Genomic DNA, 21,954 nt, shown 5'->3' with positions numbered 1-21,954 from the left:
TCTAGAAGTGCTTAAAAATGAACGTGCCATTAGAATGAAGTTGGCATGTAGGAAAGTGAAATGTCTAGCGACTACTTTTTGTGGGTCGCTTTGCATTTTCCATGAGAGTATGTTTGCTCGGGATCTGATAACAGGCACCGGCGGACAGAAATCAGCTGGCGCTCTACGTCCCCAGATGAAAATGTGGGCAGACCGGTGGGCCTTTGTGTAGTGTGGGGAGCCGTGAGCACACACTGCGGGCCTTTGATGTGGGTCCGACGCCGCGGCTAATGGTTGCCAGTGTGTAACCCTGTCCATACTGATGAACGAAGGTTCGGGCCTCTGCCGACAGTGAAGTGCCGATACTGATCCACCAACAGCCGAGGTGACGTCATAGGAATCTCGCCTAAGCAGAGAGTCGGTGGATCGGCATCAAGCGAATTCAATGAGACTGTGCTGCAAGGAGGTGTGTATGTGGTAGCAGAAATACCCTAAAATCACATTCAGAGTGGGTCTTATCTGGACAGATTGGGCACCGACTACCCTGTCGACCTAAGCAATTACGCCTGCCAACTGAAGAGCGAGTCGGATGAGCTTTGGAACGCAGCTCAGAGGCGATTCGACAGTCCTTTGTAGGTTTCCAGATGTGTGTCCCACACAGTTCATGCAATTCCCGTAATGTATGGGCTGGTGCTTTGTGGGCGCGCAGATCGCACCCAGTAGCGTCCCATACGTGATGCATCGTGTTCGGCTCAGGTGAATTTAGTGGTCAGCACATCAACCTGAGTTCACCATCGTGCTCCTCAAAACATTGTAGCACGATTCTGGCCTAGAGACACTGACAGTTCGTAACATAACCCCCATCACCGAATTGTCAGAGGGCGTATTTTGTGAGAAGAGACCAGCAAGGGGCCAAAGGTGTCATCGGCCGTCACCAGGGTTTTCCGGAGACGCTGCTGGAATATCGCTAACGGTTTATCGGGACAAAGATGGTGGACTTCCCAACCTGCAGGTTAAGTGCTACGGCAGGTAACTTCCAAAATAAGTAATAAATCGTAGGAATGTGCTACCAGAATCCCAAATAGACCAGGGTGATTACGACAGCAAGTTGCATGCTTTGTCACTTGAATCATAATAATAATACAATAATTACTAAAGTTTGGCAGCACAGTTATGCAAACATTACTATACAAACATTTAAACATTATGAAGGGAGTCCAGTACGTAATGCAACACTTTTTTCTGTAAGCAGGTTGGTTTCATTCGGGATTCCAGTATACTGTACTATTCTCCACTCGTCTGTGTACAAAACCCTACTATTTAACATAATATCTGTTCAAAGTGATAGCCTTACTCCACCTTACTAGGAGGGTCTCCCCATCATTCATATACTACTTCCAGTGGTGTGCATCTTTCATTGAACCAAACAGATGGAATTCAGAAGGTACAAGTTCCAGGCTGAAAGGAAGAATGAGGAAGAACAGTCCAATGAAGTATTAATAGCTCCTCTCGGGTATACAAATTAGCGTGAGGTCTTGTTATGGAGAAAGAGAAGTTAGTTTGCATTTTTGTAGCGACAGCCACGCTGAACTGGTTTCTTCAGTTTCCGAAGGGTAGCACCGTACACTTCCAAGTTGATTGTTGCACCATGGAGGACATCAAACGGAATTACCCATTCACGTTCCGAGAAGACCCTGCAGTTGCATGTTTGAGCCGTTTCTTTGTAGGAGAGGTGGTGTTGAGCTACTCCATGGATTGCCGTTTTGTTTCCAGTTCGAAGGGATGAAAACATTTTTATCGCTCTTACTCATTTGCCGGAAAAGAACTTATAGGTCTATTACCTAAAGCACAAGAGTGCGTCAGGCTCAAAATCATTCGCCTGGATTTTTAAGGGGGATGTAATCCACCCACTAAGAAGGGACAGAGTAAGAGCTGATTCGAGGTCCAGGAGGAACTAAGGTGACTGCTGTTGCTGGGAGGAACATCGACACTGATTTGGTTCGTCTTGCATTTGTTGCTTGGTTAGCTCTTGATGTATAATAGTCGGATAAGCATTTAAGTACAGCGTTTCGTTCTAAATAAACAAAATAAGTACAACTTCACGTATACGCATTGCCTGCTGCTCTGGATGGAATATGGTATCATTTGGAAATTTGTGGTGTGGTCTTATGGGACCTAACTGCTGAGGTCATCGGTCTCTAGCTTTACACACTACTTACTCTAACGCTAAGGACAACACACACACCCATGTACGAGGGAGGACTCGAACCTCCGAGGAGGGCGTCGCGAGAACCGTGGCAAGGCGCCTAAGACCCCGCGGCTACCGCCCGTGGCTGTGGTATCATAGTTGGTCCTGCATCGAATAACGTGTGGGGAAAGAATGAATAATGCTGTGATTAAACCCAGAATCTTTAGCTACTCTTGCAGTAGCTCTGAATTATGCTTGGAGGTGCGAGGTAGTTGCACCAATGTGAATGATTCGTAGGTCTGTGTGCGTGATGGACGTTCTGTAATACTGTTTGGATCGAATAATGGAGGTACATCCCAATTTAAAAACTGGTGATGTACTTCTTACGTATCATTATTCAGCCACTGAATAGTGATACGCCATTACACTGTTTAGTTTCAGGATAGCGATCACTGGAATTCGCTAAAGGAGATTAGGGCACGTAGAGGGGCGTATTTGTAGATAGTCGTTCGATATCGATGAATTGCAGATGTATCAGATATTCTTAGTGCAGCCCAAAAAACAAAACAAAAAAATCTATACTGTCTACCGTAGGGATCATCTTGGAGGCTAGGTCACATACAGAAGTATATTTATAGTCTTTTTCTTTTTGATCATCACATATGTGCCTGGAAAATGAGCGAAGAAATCGATAAAACTGCTAAAACATTGTTCACCCCTAGTAGTGGTTTGTCGTATACATATTTAGATAGAGGCTCCTGTCTATAGCAGGCCTACAGCTATAGCGATTGCACAGGATTGAGCGTTTGTGGAAGTTGGAACTGAATGAATATAAACGTGGTCATTCAATTTAAAATAGACAGGTGCTACTGTACTATTACGTGATTGACTGCAAAGCACTGGAAGCAGTACCAATCGTAGAAAGTATCTGGAGGTATCCATCTGCATGGTGGTAAATTCCTCCCTGTACGTTGGTGTGCTATTTTCCTCATTGCGGTATCTCGCTACACAACCAGTGACAAGTAGAAAGTTAGATAGCCTTCTGACTAATGGAACAGTGCTGTCGCAACGTCATATGATTTCGACAGGATTAGAATGGGTCTATGACTTGGCTGGAGACATCTCTTACTCCTCGAAGTAATGCAGATGCAACTGCCGCGTATCGAACACTGGAAGATTTGTGAGAATGCGGGAGGGCAAGCGAAACGTCGACAAACGGGAGGCAGAGAGGTGAGCTGCTTCTAAGCGCTGTGAGCAACCGCACTACTTCCTCACACATACGTCTCACGAAGCAACTGCTGTGAGAGAGTTAGGGGCTAACACGAAGGTTTTTACCGAGAGACGATCGGCAACAGAAGTTCTGTCTTTTGTTTTTCTGGTAAATAAGGGACAAAATTCTTCTGAGAGTTTTGCGTCCCTGTAAATAGAATGGTTGACATCTTCGTAGGTAGGCTAAATTTAGATTTACATCTACATCTACACATATTTCCGAAAGCCGATGTAGCGTGCGTGCCGGAAGGTACACTCTACGGGCACTACTCATTTCCTTCCCCGAGCGGTCTGAGGCGCCATGTCACGGTCCGCGCGGCTCCCCTCATTGGATGTTCGAGTCCACCCTCGCGCATGGGAGTGTGTGTTGTCCTTAATGTGAGTTACTTTAAGTTAGATTCAGTAGTGTGTAAGCTTGGGGACCGTTGACCTCTGCAGTTTGGTCCCATAAGATCTCACCACAAATTTCCAAAATTTCCGTTTCGTTTCCTGTTCCACTCGCAAATAGAGCGAGGGAAAAACAACTGTCTATATGCTCCCGTATCAGCTCTGATTTCTAGTATCTTATCTTCGTGATAAGATACTAGAAATCTTATCTTCGTGATCCCCCCCCATGAACCATGGACCTTGCCGTTGGTGGGGAGCCTTGCGTGCCTCCGCGATACAGATGGCCGTACCGTAGGTGCAACCACAACGGAGGGGTATCTGTTGAGAGGCCAGACAAACATGTGGTTCCTGAAGAGGGGCAGCAGCCTTTTCAGTAGTTGCAGGGGCAACAGTCTGGATGATTGACTGATCTGGCTTTGCAACATTAACCAAAACGGCCTTGCTGTGCTGGTACTGCGAACGGCTGAAAGCAAGGGGAAACTACAGCCGTAATTTTTCCCGAGGACATGCAGCTTTACTGTATGATTAAATGATGATGGAATCCTCTTGGGTTAAATATTCCGGAGGTAAAATAGTCCCCCATTCGGATCTCCGGGCGGGGACTACTCAAGAGGACGTCGTTATCAGGTGAAAGAAAACTGGCGTTCTACGGATGGGAGCGTGGAATGTCAGATCCCTTAATCGGGCAGGGAGGATAGAAAATTTAGAAAGGGAAATGGATAGGTTAAAGTTAGATATAGTGGGAATTAGTGAAGTTCGGTGGCAGGAGGAACAAGACTTCTGGTCAGGTGAATACAGGGCTATAAACACAAAATCAAATAGGGGTAATGCAGGAGTAGGTTTAATAATGAACAAAAGATAGGAGTGCGGGTCAGCTACTACAAACAGCATAGTGAACGCATTATTGTGGCCAAGATATACACAAAGCCCATGCCTACTACAGTAGTACAAGTTTATATGCCAACTATCTCTGCAGATGATGAAGAAATTGATGAAATGTATGATGAGATAAAAGAAATTATTCAGGTAGTGAAGGGAGACGAAAATTTAATAGTAATGGGTGACTGGAATTCGTCAGTAGGAAAAGGGAGAGAAGGAAACATAGTAGGTGATTATGGATTGGGGCTAAGAAATGAAAGAGGAAGCCGTCTGGCAGAATTTTGCACAGAGCATAATTTAATCATAGGTTTAAGAATCATGAAAGAAGGTTGTATACGTGGAAGAACCCTGGAGATACTAAAAGGTATCAGATAGATTATATAATGGTAAGACAGAGATTTAGGAATCAGGTTTTAAATTGTAGGACATTTCCAGGGGCAGATGTGGACTCTGACCACAATCTATTGGTTATGACCTGTAGGTTAAAACTGAAGAAACTGCAAAAAGGTCGGAACTTAAGGAAGTGGGATCTGGATAAGCTGAAAGAACCAGAGGTTGTACAGAGTTTCAAGGAGAACATAAGGGAACAATTGACAGGAATGGGGGAAAGAAACACAGTAGAAGAAGAATGGGTAGCACTGAGGGATGAAGTAGTGAAAGCAGCAGAGGATCAAGTAGGTAAAAAGACGAGGGCTAGTAGAAATCCTTGGGTAACAGAAGAAATATTGAATTTAATTGATGAAAGGAGAAAATATAAAAATGCAGTAAATGAAGCTGGCAAAAAGGAATACAAACATCTCAAAAATGAGATATACAGGAAGTGCAAAATGGCTAAGCAGGGATGGCTAGGGGACAAATGTGACGATTTAGATGCTTATCTCAATAAGGGTAAGATAGATACTGCCTACAGGAAAATTAAAGAGACCTTTGGAGATAAGAGAACCACTTGTATGAACATCAAGAGCTCAGATGGAAACCCAGTTCTAAGCAAAGAAGGGAAAGCAGAAAGGTGGAAGGAGTATATAGAGGGTCTATACAAGGGCGATGTACTTGAGGACAATACTATGGAAATGGAAGAGGATGTAGATGAAGACGAAATGGGAGATACGATACTGCGTGAAGAGTTTGACAGAGCACTGAAAGACCTGAGTCGAAACAAGGCCCCCGGAGTAGACAACATTCCATTAGAACTACTGATGGCCTTGGGAGAGCCAATCATGACAAAACTCTACCAGCTGGTGAGCAAGATGTATGAGACAGGCGAAATACCCTCAGACTTCAAGAAAAATATAATAATTCCAATCCCAAAGAAAGCAGGTGCTGACAGATGTGAAAATTACCGAACTATCAGTTTAATAAGTCACAGCTGCAAAATACTTACGCGAATTCTTTACAGACGAATGGAAAAACTGGTAGATGCGGACCTCGGGGAGGATCAGTTTGGATTCCGTAGAAATGTTGGAACACGTGAGGCAATACTGACCTTATGACTTATCTTAGAAGAAAGATTAAGGAAAGGCAAACCAACGTTTCTAGCGTTTGTAGACTTAGAGAAAGCTTTTGACAATGTTGACTGGAATAATCTCTTTCAAATTCTGAAGGTGGCAGGGGTGAAGTACAGGGAGCGAAAGGCTATTTACAATTTGTACAGAAACCAGATGGCAGTCGTAAGAGTCGAGGGGCATGAAAGGGAAGCAGTGGTTGGGAAAGGAGTGAGACAGGGTTGTAGCCTCTCCCCAATGTTATTCAATCTGTATATTGAGCAAGCATTAAAGGAAACAAAAGAAAATTTTGGACTAGGTATTAAAATTCATGGAGAAGAAGTAAAAATTTTGAGGTTCGCCGATGACATTGTAATTCTGTCAGAGACGGCAAAGGACTTGGAAGAGCAGTTGAACGGGGATCACAAATTTAGCATTGGAGGGCAGCGTGAAGGGTAAAAATCGTAGAGGGAGACCAAGAGATGAATACACTAAGCAGGTTTAGAAGGATGTAGGTTGCAGTAGGTACTAGGAGATGAAGCGGCTTGCACAGGATAGAGTAGCATGGAGAGCTGCACCAAACCAGTCTCAGAACTGAAGACAACAACAACATCTTCGTGATCCTTATGCGAAATACATCTTGGCGGCGGTAGATTCAAATGTTGGTTCTTTAAATTTCCTGAGTAGAGTTCCTCGAAAAGAATGCCGCATTCCCATTTGACTTCCCGAAGCACATCAGTAATGCGTGATATTCGAATCTACCGGTAACAAATGTAGCATCCTGCCTCTGGACTGTTTCGATGTCGTCCTTCAATCCAACCTCTTGAGTATCCCCAAACACGCGGACGGTATTCAAGAACAGATCGCAATGTCCAGTGCCCTCCGTAACACAAACTTCAATCCACATCTCCACCCATCTTGATTTCCCCTTCTTAAATCGTCAGTACTGGAGGGGCTCTCCGATACAGGAAGAGCACCCCAGCTTTTTTCTTAATAGGGAAGTCGTGGCTGTACCTCAGATGATGTAATTACATTTTCCGAGAGACATATTGTGTGTCAACTTTATCTACTATAAGGATAAAAGCTGAAGCAATTAATTAAAATATATCCCAAGGCTGCTACTTGAACCCAGGTCTTCTCTGTATCAGGCAGGTGTGATAAACACACCATCCTGGAATTGTGGCTAACTGCAAATCAATAAAACGCCTACACCTGAGATACCGGCAAGATTGCCCTATTACACACAAAGCTTCGGTGCTATACAGAGAGCCTTGGTAATGGTGACGATTTAAGAAGGGGACAACCAATATCGGCTGAGGTGTGAACTGAAGTTTGTATTAGAGAGGACACTGGACTAGGATAGGCTGTGCAGCAGTGTTAGTTATAATACAAGGGTGGTGCACCAGGACACGTCTGTCTAATATGCAGGAGACCTGGGTTATAGGCCAGGCCTCGCCACAAATTGTAATTCAATCCTACAGTTTCTGTACTTTTATTTAGGTTCAATTTGCAAAATTCCCGCACTTAGAATTTCGACCGGAGGATCATTTCTGATAACTGTTTAGTTTCAGCTAAATTCGCTGTCGGGTATAAGAGTGGCGGAGTACGACTCACTCCTGCGACAGATTACGAGCAAGCATTAGTTAGCCTCGTGCCATTTACCAAACCTCCACAAGCAGATAATCGGTCCCTTTGTCGGTCCAGGTTCTCCGGTGGTATGAAACGAGGCTGCCTGTATTTATTGTGTCAGAAGGAGATGGCAGCACACAGGTTTTCCTATTGGAAAATGCCAACGCTCTTGGGGAACACATCAAGCGTAAAGCGATGCAGGTGGTGATCCATAATCTTTACGTAGTCAACAGCTGTAATTGTGGCCTCACTATCACAGTCACGATAGGAGCGTAATACTGTTCCTATGGGCCTCGTCTATGACGCATCAGTGATTGAACATTATGACAAAACTATTGTCAACAGATACTGTACATGCCGACGTAAGTAGTAAAGGGGTCTAGTTTGAACTTCTTTGCAGCGAAAAGTGAAATTTAGGAATTTCATGTAAGTGAGCCGCTAAGGTCTGAAATACATCGACGGAAAAAAAACGCAACACCAAATAATAATTGATTTAGGCTAACGAAATTGCAGGATTACATTTTTCTAGGTAACATATTTAAGTGATTAATATTGCAAGATTCCAGGTTAATGTAAGCGCGAGATAATCCATTCCAAATGCTGGTACATTAATAACCGGTGTAACTGCCAGAATATTGAATAAAAACATGTAAACGTGCATGCGTTGTGATGTAGAGATGTCGGATGTCAGTTTGTGGGACAGAGATCCATGAGTGTTGCGCTTTGATGGTCAATACAGGTACGGTTACTGCTGGTTGTGAATAGCGCTGAAGATGTCGTCCGATAACGTACTACATGTGTTCGGTTGGAGACAGACCTGAAGATCGAGCAGACCAAGTCAACTGGTGCACAAGCCTTAGAGAGCATGTTGGGTTGCAACAGCGGCATGTTGATTAACGTTGTGCCATTGGAATGCACCCCTAAAATGCAGGAGTCCTGGGTTAAAGGTCGAATTACCAAATTGACGTACGAATTTGCTGTCAGGGTTCGTGGGATAACCAAGACTCTCTTCAGCTGTCATACGAAATCACACCCCAGGCCATAACTCCAGGACTAGGTTGTAACACTTTCATGCCGATGTGTTCATTGACCATTTATTATTGTGTATATCCGTGCTTTTATCTTTATGTAAATTTATATGTACACGATATATGAATTAATTTATTTTGCTGTATAATCAATTCTGTATATTATGTAAATATCGCTGAGTAATCGCTGAGGGAATGTTAGGGAAACGTTAGGTTTTTGTCAACGAGTAAGTATCGTTGGAGTAGCGACGTCTCTGGACGCGGGAGGATGTTACGTCGGAGCGCGCACTGCTCAGAGAGAGAACTCTGGTGTGAGACTTGGTGAAGTGCGGGCGCATGGATGGCGTGCACTGTACGGGGGGAGTGGTTGTTTAGCGGCATGTGGCAAGTGATGAGCGTGGGTGGTGGGAATATTGGCTGCAGCAACAGCAAGAACCCGCCACGCTAATATCATTGCCAATAACTCCCGTGCTCGCTAATTATCATGGAAAGGAGCCAGCAGCAGTATCGTCATCAGCAACTTCGTCACGGCGAGAATGGACTGAAGTAAGATTGCTGCATCAAAGCTTATTGTCAACTAGTTTTGTAACGGCGTTACCCAGCTTTTTGGTGTTTTGCGAGTGAATAATTACCACAGTTTAATCAAAACTGTTTACGCGTGATTCTCCTAAAATCATTGACCAAGTAGTTTCCTGTCCTGTGCTATTGCTACAATAATACGAGTACCGTTTATGAAAAATGAAACTTGCAGTGCCAGTTAATTTTGCTTATGAACTAAATGATTCAGTTAGATTAAAGATTTGAAATTAAAGCATTCAGTAATTTCAGTCTCACTAACTTTAAATTTGAGGCGATCTAATTGTTGCAAATAGTAAATCAACTAATCAAATTAAAATAATTCCTAGCACTATGAACAAAAGCACTAACTAGAATTAATGAGTGAGTGCAAATATCAGCGATTATTCTAATATGTTGTAAGTAAAGTTCCGGTTCACATTTTGACTTGCAGTCGTGCTTAAGTATAATAATTACCTTTTGATACAGTAATTATCAATTTCTACTTCACTGTTCAGTAGTCAATAGACTTTCTTTTAATTATTTTTTGCCATTTTCCAAAATTCATATGAAAATAGTAGACGTTATTGAGAGGTAGCGACATTGTCACTTTCAACAGTAAGTACCCATTAATCTAAGTGTACCTTGTATGTTTTCAAAATTTCAGCTCTATTAGTTAATGATATTTCCAGTGCAAACTATTTTCTTTCTCGCTTTATTACGTAAATGTTTCAATTGTTTTTGCTAACGTGCGCGCAGCCCTCTGTTGCCGCGCGTGTTCGAGTAATCCTTGACATTCACTTTTCGGCTCATTAATTCACCTACCGAAAGGAAATTTTGCCCAATTGGGCTGGCGACCGTATTTCTGTTAGCTATAAGAATGTCAGTAACTCTTATATTCTGTTCCGATCCACGTGGTACCCCTTCTCGTTGGCACAGTACGTGAATCATAGCACAAACTTTTCGAACAACCATACTAAATTTTACAGCAATTAAGTAGGCGGAATAAGTTGTCCTAGAAGGCATCTTGTTGTTTTCCTCCCCCTCATTTATATACTTTATATTGAATCTTCGGAACGATAGCCTTTTCAAAATTCTAACCAACACACGGCAATCACTGCCCCCGAAGCAGGACCAGCTGTTATCAGAAAACACAATAGGCCTCCTTCCTGACCTCGCAGCCAAGGAGGCGTGTCTCGCCCCACAAGTATCTCAGTATGCTATCCCCTTGCACGCGCTCACCTCGCTGTTGAGCTCACGGGTCATGCGTCGGTGGGAGGATGAGTGGCTGGAAGTGACTGACAGTAAGCTCCGTATAGTCAAGCCCACAACGCATGTGTGGTGTACTTCCTTTCAGCCCCATCGACGGGACGAGGTTCTCCTCACTCCGCTTCGAATAGACCACAGCCCTATGACGCATGGCTTCCTGTTCCGGCGAGAGGACCTTCCAATGTGTGGTGCTTGCGGTGTCCAAGTCACTGTGCGCCACGTTTTATTGGATTGCAATTTGCTCACTGTGTGACAAGCTCGCCCATATTTTATGTAAGTGGCCAGCCAATAACAATTTCTTGTGACAGTCTTGTTGCAATGTTTCCCCTTTCCTTAGGTTTTACTTTCTTAAGTAGCATTTTCCTTCTTTCTTTGAGTGTGTGCTTTAGTTTCCTTAGGTCTGTCCACATTCGTTCCTTTTAATGTGTGTCAGGGCGCTGATGACCTCGATGTTGAGCGCCCATAAGCCCAACACACCACTACCACATCCAATGAGCTCTCGCTTGACACCACTGAAGCCTCATATGGCGGTCGTTTGTGGTAAGTGAAATGCACGCTACAGAGCGTCTGGCTCGGAGCCGTCCTTGAAGCAACCGATTTCTAACAGTCCATTACGTCACTGTTGTGCCAAGTGCTGCTCAGATTGCTGCTGCAGATGCAGTACGATACGCCGATGGTCTTCGCTCTCGATAGTGTCACATGACCGTCCCGAGGCCGGTCTTCTTGCGACCAAACATTTTCGTAGCCACCGCTGCCAGTAATCATTCCAACCAATTGTTTCTTAAATATCGGAAAAGATGCATCCAGCTTCTCGAAGCCCTATTACAAAAACTCGTTCAAACTCAGTGACGTATTCATAATGGCGTCTTCATCGCATTAAAGATATTCTTGACTAACATCAACTCACCAATCCAATCTTAAAAGTAACTAACGCTCACGACCGTTTATTTAAAGCAAACTTGATATGTATCCTCATGGTGACGTTACTAGCGCCACGTTTATGCTACTGGCGCGAAATACTAAACACCTTTTTCCAAACCTATTTCACAGAGGAAGATCGCACTGCAATTCCTTCTCTAAATCCTCGTACAAACGAAAAAATGGCTGACATCGAATTAAGTGTCCAAGGAATAGAAAAGCAACTTGAATCACTCAACACAGGAAAGTCCACTGGGCCTGACGAGATACCAATTCGATTCTACACAGAGTACGCGAAAGAACTTGCCCCCCTTCTAACAGCCGTGTACCGCAAGTCTCTAGAGGACCGGAAGGTTCCAAATGATTGGAAAAGAGCACAAGTAGTCCCAGTATTCAAGAACGGTCGTCGAGCAGATGCGCAAAACTATAGACCTATATATCTGACGTCTATCTGTTGTAAAATTTTAGAACATGTTTTTTACTCGAGTATCATGTCGTTTCTGGAAACCCAGAATCTACTCTGTAGGAATCAACATGGATTCCGGAAACAGCGATCGTGTGAGACCCAACACGCTTTATTTGTTCATGAGACCGAGAAAATATTTGATACAGGCTCTCAGGTAGATGCTATTTTCCTTGACTTCCGGAAGGCGTTCGATACAGTTCTGCACTGTCGCCTGATAAACAAAGTAAGAGCCTACGGAATATCAGACCAGCTGTGTGGCTGGATTGAAGAGTTTTTAGCAAACAGAGCACAGAATGTTGTTCTCAATGGAGAGACGTTTACAGACGTTAAAGTAACCTCTGGCGCGCCACAGGGGACTGTTATGGAACCATTGCTTTTCAAAATATATATAAATGACCTAGTAGATAATGTCGGAAGTTCCATACGGCTTTTCGCGGATGATGCTGTAGTATATAGACAAGTTGCAGCATTAGAAAATTGTAGCGAAAAGCAAGAAGATCTGCAACGGATAGGCACTTGGTGCAGGGAGTGGCAACTGACCCTTAACATAGACAAATGTAATGTGTTGCAAATACATAGAAAGAAGGATCCTTTATTGTATGATTATATGATAGCGGAACAAACACTGGTAGCAGTTACTTCTGTAAAATATCTGGGAGTATGCGTGAGGAACGATTTGAAGTGGGATGATCATATAAAATTAATTGTTGGTAAGGCGGATACCAGGTTGAGATTCATTGGGAGAGTCCTTAGAAAATGTAGTCCATCAACAAAGGAGGTGGCTTACAAAACACTCATTCGACCTATACTTGAGTATTGCTCATCAGTGTGGGATGCGTACCAGATCGGGTTGACGGAGGAGATAGAGAAGATCCAAAGAAGAGCGGCGCGTTTCGTGACAGGGTTATTTGGTAACCGTCATAGCGTTACGGAGGTGTTTAACAAACACAAGTTGCAGACTCTGCAAGAGAGGCGCTCTGCATCGCGGTGTAGCTTGCTCTCCAGGTTTCGAGAGGTGCGTTTCTGGATGAGGTATCGAATATATTGCTTCCCCCTACTTATACCTCCCGAGGAGATCACGAATGTAAAATTAGAGAGATTCGAGCGCGCACGGAGGCTTTCAAACAGTCGTTCTTCCCGCGAACCATACGCGACTGGAAGAGAAAAGGGGGTAATGACAGTGGCACGTAAAGTGTCCTCCACCACACACCGTTGGGTGGCTTGCGGAGTATAAATGTAGATGTCGAGTCAAATGTAGACACTTTCGTTTATGCACGCAACTCCTTCTTGGTGTTGCGATTCCCTTCCGTCAGTGTAGTTGTTAACAGCTAAACAATACCACAAAGTAATTATTTATGATGTGTTTGGGCATGGTCTCCCTAGGTGTTAGGTAATTACTTGACGCACTTTAAACCCGGTTATGTAACTAAGAATAGTGCGTATTTATTTTACAATATGCTTTTCGATTTATTGGATTAGTTGTAAAATTGTAAATACGTTTAATTTCTGGATCATTGATGATATTTTAACCGAATAAAAGGAAACGCCATTGGTACAACAGTTACATACTTTTTGTTGTTGCATAGTCATATTCAAACGCCTTAAGGAATTATTACATGCGACGTTATGTCCACATCCACAGACGACATCAGCAGAAAGTAGTAAAAGAATGGAACAATGAAGGAGAATTTGGATACAGCAAATGGCATACAGAACTCAAATTGTGTGAAGTCATAACACGTTCAGCTTTATTCTGATGAAGTGTACGTTGCATTTCCATTTAATATAGCAGAACAGAAGAACATAGCGCCCCGAGGATTCATACTAGTACAGTAAAATACCTGATGGCTGATAGAAGGAGGAATAAGGGTATCATATAACATCCGTTTACTGTATTAGGAAACAATAATGCCTAGAAGTGAAAAGAACACTCATTTTTCTTTCTTTCAGATGTATACTAACATAACATGATACACTACTCGACTACAAGCGAAAACGGAAAGAAAACGTGGGATACTGAAAGATAGGCAGTTGGATTAACATATTTTAGGGTGAGAAAGGGTCTGAAATAGTTTAATACCTAATTCTGACGGAGAACTGATGAGTGTTTCAATTTTTGTAGATATTTAAAGATATCAGGGACTTAAGTTCTTACAGTGAAGGAAATCTGAGGGATGTCCTGCAGTGGGCTGTTGATATCATTGGCTGGTTACGCAGAAGTTGCCTTTCAACATGGCTGTTATGATGGAATATTAGCATGGACTGACCAGATTTTCATATATTTAAACAAATTACCGGTTTCGCTGTTGCAGTCAACGTGAGATCTTAAAGAAAGTGGCTACCCACAAAGAATGTAGTTACAGTTTACAAGGACTAGTAACGACTGTAAAACTCAAGCTAGTGGTTCTTCTAAGTAAGTCGGGACGTGATCAAGACTTCCAATCCTTTAGTTTATTTAGATATCAATATCACCGGTCTTCTTGGAGCATAAATTACATTTCTAAATATTAGCATGGTTATAGTGAGGGAACTGGATACACAAGTCAGTCTGGTTATAGATCGCAGCGACGAACCGATTATGTCTGTTCTGAAGCATTCGTACAATTATCTCGTGAATCAGTACTGAAACGTTAAGTACCACTTGTCAGATGTGTGCCGTGTTTCCCACAACAAACTGGAGCAGAGTCTGAAGCATAAGATTGGTGCAGGGGAGAACTGCATTGGGAAAAAAGTTGTTTATCAAATACAGTGTCAGAATCGTGAAATGAAGTAGCCTATGTGGAGCAAAGAGGAAAAAAACTATAAAATAGGATCATCGGCACTGCCTATGCACGTTAAGAATGAGTGGCGTCGCAGATATAATGATATCATTCGACGAAAAATTGCGTCTTTTGTCACGCGTAGAAGAAGTTGGAATTTTTTGCGCTATAAGAGAGGAGTAGACTCTGTGACGCTCTTGGTTGCAGATTTCTAGGCCTGCGTTATCGATTGCACTTTTGGACTCCTCTTGATAGGTCAGGGGTGCAATATACGTAGGTTGGAACTTAAATAGTGGCAACACTGCTGTGGAGACGCTATGCAATGGAAGCTACTATTGTCGCTGATAGCACACGTTGTTCTCATACCTGACTTACCTCCGAGCAAATCGATTCGCCCATCCCACGTTACCGCTGTGCGCACTATCGAGGGAAAAACAATCACTTGTGAGCGAACGATCCAATGTAAAGGTGTCACTATGTTTTCGAAACAGGAACCACGGAGGTGAATCGAGTTTGAATGTGGCAAAGGTCGTACAGCACGATATTGTCATCAAGGTCTTCAAGAGGCGTACGGGGAATCGGCATTGCTGTACAAAACAGTGGCACGTTGGGTAAAAGCCTTTAACGAAGGTCAGCAGACTGTGGCAGACATGCATTGGGCAGTTCGTCCTAGCGTGTCTGAAGAAGACGTGCACGCTGTTGCCGCGTTAGTGGACAGTGATCGACGCCATACGATTAGTGAGCTCACCGACTAACTGCAGGAACGCATGGGCATGTGAAAAATTGCATCACTATGGGTTCCGTATGACTTGACGGAAATGCAGAATTGGATGCTATATGATCCTGCTCAGACGCACTTGGAGCGCTATGAACGCGAAGAAGAGGCTTTCTTAAACCGTATTGTAACATTGGATGAGACATGGGCCACATCTTACGAGCCAAAACCGAAACGCCAATCCAACGAATGGCATCATTATGCGTCGCCGCGAAAGTCTAAAGTGCGTCAGAGACACATTATGGTGGAAGTTATGGTGATTCTCGTGTGCGACTCGATGGTGTTATCCTAACGCATTACGTTTCTCCACGGCAGACCTTCACTTCGTGGCATTCGCTTCAGCACTGTTACAGAGATTCGACAGGCAGTAGACCGCTCCATTCGCACCATCAACAGAACAGGCTCTGCTAACGGTATACTACGCCTTCTACATCGCTGGTAACGGGTTCTACACAACGCTGGTGACAACTTTGAAGGACAGTAACAGGTGCAAACATGTAACTCTTTTGTATCGGTTGGGAATAAATAGTTGCCACTATTTAAGTTCCCACCCTCGTACAAACGAAGCAGCTACTCGGGTAGCAGAGTACTTGTGGAACATATATGAGGGTTTTTTAGACTAGGCGGTAGTTTGGGGTACTCCGATGAACACTCAATAGATTCGGAGCAAGGGAAGTCAGGCGGCGTTCACAGCAAAGACACTTTGACTGTTAAAACTTTATCAGTAAATTGTCGAAGTATTCGTAACAAAGTTTCCGAATTTACGACCCTCCACAGTCCGTCCCCGGTAGCTGAGTGGTCATCGCGACAGACTGTAAATCCTAAGGGCCCGGATTCGATTCCCGGCTGGATCTGAAATTTTCTCCGCTCAGGGACTGGGTGTTGTGTTGTCCTAATCATCATCATTTCTCCCCATCGACGCGCAAGTTGCCCAAGTGGCGTCAAATCGAAAGACTTGCACCAGGCGAACGGTCTACCCGGCGGGAGACCCTAGCCACACGACGTTTACATTTTTACCCTCCACATAAGTTTTCACACTCAATTTATTCTGGGGACCGAGAGCTGGCTGAAAACTGAAGTGGAAAGCTCTGAGATATTTAACGATTCATGGAACGTGCGTGCTCGTACGTGCGCTATACGATATTATCCAGGTGTACCAGTTTCTTTGGCTCTTCAGTGCAGTTCTCTCTTTGGTAGGTGAAGTCTCCTGCCTGTAATTTACAACTGAGTCTCTTGAGAGTATTAGATGGAAGAGTCTCATGTCTCCAAACGAATTTTTACTTTTTAATCTGTCTAATAGCATAGATACTTTACGGTATGTTATATACAGGACAATGTAGATATTTATATGGTTGTCAGTATGTGCTGTATTGCTATGTATTGTTTTGTTACCACGTTTTATAGTAATTGATGATGCAATATCGCAACTCAGAAATATTTATAGTAGATATGTCACACATTTGACAATATGCGTAAAATTCCCAGTGCTGAAACCGATGATGTTTCGACATTGACACCACCGCGAGCTACTGTTGGACGTCACATAGCCAATTAGGAGTCTCGTATATGTCCATCAGCCATCGTCGCCCTGTGGCTTCAGTACCTTGACGACTCGTGCTGATTTTATTACGATTATGAGTATCACATCTCTAAATGTGCGTCCACAGCGCATTCTTGAAGGTGGTCAAGGCTACATTGATCCATTACATCACATTACTCGTATTCAGTGAATGCTACTGACGGGGTCTCTGGGACGTGGAATGAAGTCAAGATTGTACATGTTATCAAACAGGAATACAATAAAATTATTTGCCAATATGAAATATTGTTGTATTACAGTGTCAATATTAATTATATTTTAACAAAATGCATTACTTTAAGTAGCCCCTCTGACGATTCTCTCCGGTGGGGTATAAGGAATTCGGCAGTAGAAGGATCCGAAATTGAGTCTTAAACACCACCACATCACCCATAACACATTTAATAAGCTCTGACAGGTTGAATGCATGTGTCTTCGTGTGTCTGATTCATTTCTGTACTAACGGCGAATCATGAACTCTTTGTAGAGACATATTTTGGTCCTTGTAGGATATGACTTTTACATATTTTTTGAGAAACAGTAATGAATGTATTGTCGCATATCACCCAAGAAACATACTGGTCTTTGTGAGCCAGAAAGACGATATCTGCAAAGCAGATCACTACTGATTATTGGTTTTTGTGCCTGGTGGTAGGCTTGTTTCTCTCGTTGAGCAGTATAGTGGGTGTGCGGTGGTATCTGTGTTTCGTGCAGAATGAGGGTCAGAGGGTCTGAGGTGGTCGCCATCACATCGTTGTAGTGAGCAGGACATCTAATGTCACTTTCCAATCAATGTATTTTCCAACGAAAAAAATTCTAAACTTTTGTCTGCAATCTTCCCGAGTTTTCACGAATATTTTCTAAAGTTCAATAAAAGTTTCAAATGTCCTAGAATATCCTCGAATGTTCTAGAATGAAAGTGACACATACAGCACTCGTGCGCACTCTGGCAATATCGTATGAACCAATGAGTTGCTCATCGCAGCAAAGAGAGAGGAACAGCTCGTAGAAAAACTTAATCACTTTGTTGGGAAGAACGCGAAACAAAGCACTGTTGTGTGAGCGAATAGTGTTAGCAAAGAAAAATGACGTAGCTCAACAAAGAAATCAGCAAATTCGGAATATGATACCAGGGGAAAGCAAACTATTTAAATCTATTGAGACAATGCTGAACCACGACGAGAGCAGAAACTTCTCAACAGAATTCCTAAATTCCCTCAATGTTCCCGGCATGTCCTCAAACAAAAGATTTTAAACCACATCATAGACAGTAGAAATATTAAATGCAAAAGAAAAACTTCAAGTCAGTATTCGTACCACGAATTACACTTATTTCAACTATCTCACCATTCAGCTACGAGAGGCTCCAATTTCCGGTAGATGAGAACCCCGTATGCTTATCAGTGAATCACTGGGGCATTCATTGCAGTAATGCGAATTTGAAAGAATCGTGTTTCACTCGTGGTCAGCTAAACACTGAGGTGACGATAGTCATGGGATAGCTATATGCACATATACAGTTTGCAGCAGTACTGCGTGCGCAAGGTGTAAATGCGCAGTGAATCGGCGGAGCTGTTATTTCTACACAGACCATTCATGCGAAAAGGTTTTCGACGTCATTATGACCGCGCGACTGGGTTAACAGACACTTAACGCTGAATGGTAGTTGGAGCTTGATGTATGGGACATTCCATTTCGGAAATCGTTAAGGAATTCAATATTCCGAGATACAAAGTGTAAAGAGTGTGCCGAGAATACCAAATTTCAGGCATTATCTCTCACCACGGACAACGCGAAGGCCGACGGCCTACACTTAACGATCAGCGACGAACGTATTCGTTAGGACAGTGCGGCTAAATTTAGCGTTAACGGGCTACGGCGGTAGACGAACGATGCCAGTGCCTTTGCTAACAGCACGACATCTCCTAGGCTCGTGACCACATCAGATCGGCCATAGATGACTGGGAAACCTTGGTCTGGTCAGCTGAGTCCCTATTTCGGTTGGTAAGAGATGATGACAGGATTCGAATGTGGCGCAGAGCTCACGAAGCTATGGACCCAAGTCATCGCGAAGGCACTGTGCAAGCTGGTGGTGGCTTCGTAATGGTGAGAGCTGTGTTTACATGGAATGGACTGTGTCCTCTGGTCCAACTGAACAGATGGTTAACTGGAATTGGTTATGTTCGGCTGCTTGGATACTATTTGTAGCACTTTATGGACTTCATGTTCCCAAACAAAGATGGAATATTTTTGGATGACAATGCACCATGTCACCGGACCATAAATGTTCGGTATTGGTTTTAACAACAATCTGTACAGTCCGAGCGAATGATTGCAACCCAGATCACCCATGAATCCTATCTAAAATTTATGGGACATAATCGAGAAGTCATTTTTTGGAGTAAATCCTGCACCGGTAACAATTCAGCAACTATGGAGGGCTATAGAGGCAGCATGGATGCATATTTCTGCAAGGGATGCCCAACGATTTGTTGAGTCCATACCACGTCAAAATTCCACACTTTGCCTAGAAAAAGTAATGCCGACATGATTTTGGGAGTTTTCTCATGACTTTCGTCACCTCAGTGTGTTTGGTGCATTCGCGTGTTGGACAGTCACAAAATTAATTCGTCTTTGTGCACGAAAGCTGGTGTCCAAAATTAAAGCAACAAATAGAAATTTTGGGAGGTTGCATTTATTTTGCTTTAAATATGTGATAGACAAGTAGAAACAATGTAAAGAACACAGAACGTAAACAACTGCTTCATGGAGAAAGGTAGAATAAAATGTTCCACTTTTTTTTCAACTTAACGGATTTGCTTACACCTTCCGACAATTGGTTAATGTGCTCAGTATGTGGTGTGACCACCTCTGGCAGCGTTGCAGGCCTGACAAGAATGAGCAATGCTGCGAATGATGTCATCAGTCTTATCTTGAGGCAATAACTCCCATTCTTCCTGCAGAGCTGCTCGCTGTCTTGGGAAGTGGTTGGTGGATGCTGACATGACCAAGCCGTCTTTCTAGTACATCCCAGACATGCTCTATGGGATTCAAATCGAGAGAGCGAACAGGCCACGTCATGCGTACCTTCCATTTCCAAGAAGATATCCATCATCTGTGATGTACGAGGTCGTTCATTATCGTGCATGAATACGGAGTCTGGGCCCACGGCATCTCGCAACAACCGCAGACGACGTCCCAAGATCTCGTCACGAAACCTCACAGCAGTTAGACATTGCCGTTTCGCCAGTGCAATTCCATGGAGAGAGGTTCGAATGGTCAACATAACCCCTGCCCACATCATTAGAGATCCTCCTCGAGATCTGTTTCTTTCCACAATGTTTGAGTTCCGAAATCGTGTTCCACGCTACCTCCAGATGCGAATCCGTCGACAATCACTCTCCAGACCAAATTGAAAAGAACAATGGCCCACTGCTCGAAAGTTATTGTGGCATGTTGACGACTTCACTCTAGAAAGGATTTGTGATTGGTGTAAAAAATGGCAGCTAACTCTAAATATAGATAAATGTAAATTAATGCAGATGAATAGGAAAAAGAATCCCGTAATGCTTGAATATTCCATTAGTAGTGTAGCACTTGACACAGCCACGTTGATTAAATATTTGGGTGTAACATTGCAGAGCGATATGAAGTGGGACAAGCATGTAATGGTACTTGTGGGGAAGACGGATAGTCGTCTTCGGTTCATTGGTAGAATTTTGGGAAGATGTGGTTCATCTGTAAAGGAGACCGCTTATAAAACACTAATCGACCTATTCTTGACTACTACTCGAGCGTTTGGGATTCCTATCAGGTCGGATTGGAGAACATAGAAGCAATTCAGAGGTGGGCAGCTAGATTTGTTATTGGTAGGTTTGATCATCACGCGAGTGTTATGGAAATGTTTCAGGAACTCGGGTGAGAGTCTCTAGAGGAAAGGAGGCGTTCTTTTCGTGAATCGCTACTTAGGAAATTTAGAGAACCAGCATTTGAGGCTGACTGCAATACAATTTTACTGCCGCCAACTTATATTTCACGGAAAGACCACAAAGATAAGATAAGAGAGATTAGGGCTCGTACATAGGCATATATGCAGTCATTTTTCCCTCGTCCTGTTTGGGAGTGGAACAGGGAGAGAAGATGCTAGTTGTGGTACGAGGTATCCTCCGCCACGCACCGTATGGTGGATTGCGGAGTATGCATGTAGATGTATATGTAGACTTCCCATTGGATGAAAGTGCGTCAGAGGTAGACGTAGAGCAGGTCTCCGACAAGGAAGGCCACTCTGCCGAAGCCTTCTGCACATCGTTTTCCTCGATACAACACGTCCATCGCATGCTGCGAGCACAACGTGCCAGTTACCATGCAATACTAAGGCAGTACTGTCGTACCCTTACAGTCAAATAACGGTCCTCTCTTCTGAAATCATACGTGGTCGGCCCTGTCCTGGACTTCGGGATATAGTTTCGGTCTCTAGACACTGCCGCCACATCCGATAAACCACAGAATGACTCACGCTATTTAGTCGGGCCACAAGAGTTTGCAATTGCGCTGCTTCCTTTCTTTGGCACTCCACCACAGAGAGTCTGGTAGGCATCTCCTTTGTGCCATACTGCACTGTCTGTGGCTGTGTATACAGCGATTGTGGTTGTGGGGCTACCCAACGAACACTACCTCGTTTTATAGGTTCTCTAACGTCATCGTTGACATGGTTATCGGTTGACTGGAATGCCTTCTTCCGTGCAGATCTGGTTGACAGTTTATCTCGTGAATTACACACAGAATGGGGAAAT

The sequence above is a fragment of the Schistocerca gregaria genome, chromosome 4, assembly GCF_023897955.1.
Source record: "Schistocerca gregaria isolate iqSchGreg1 chromosome 4, iqSchGreg1.2, whole genome shotgun sequence".
Classification (NCBI taxonomy): domain Eukaryota; kingdom Metazoa; phylum Arthropoda; class Insecta; order Orthoptera; family Acrididae; genus Schistocerca; species Schistocerca gregaria.
Note: the sequence above shows the minus strand (reverse complement) of the source record.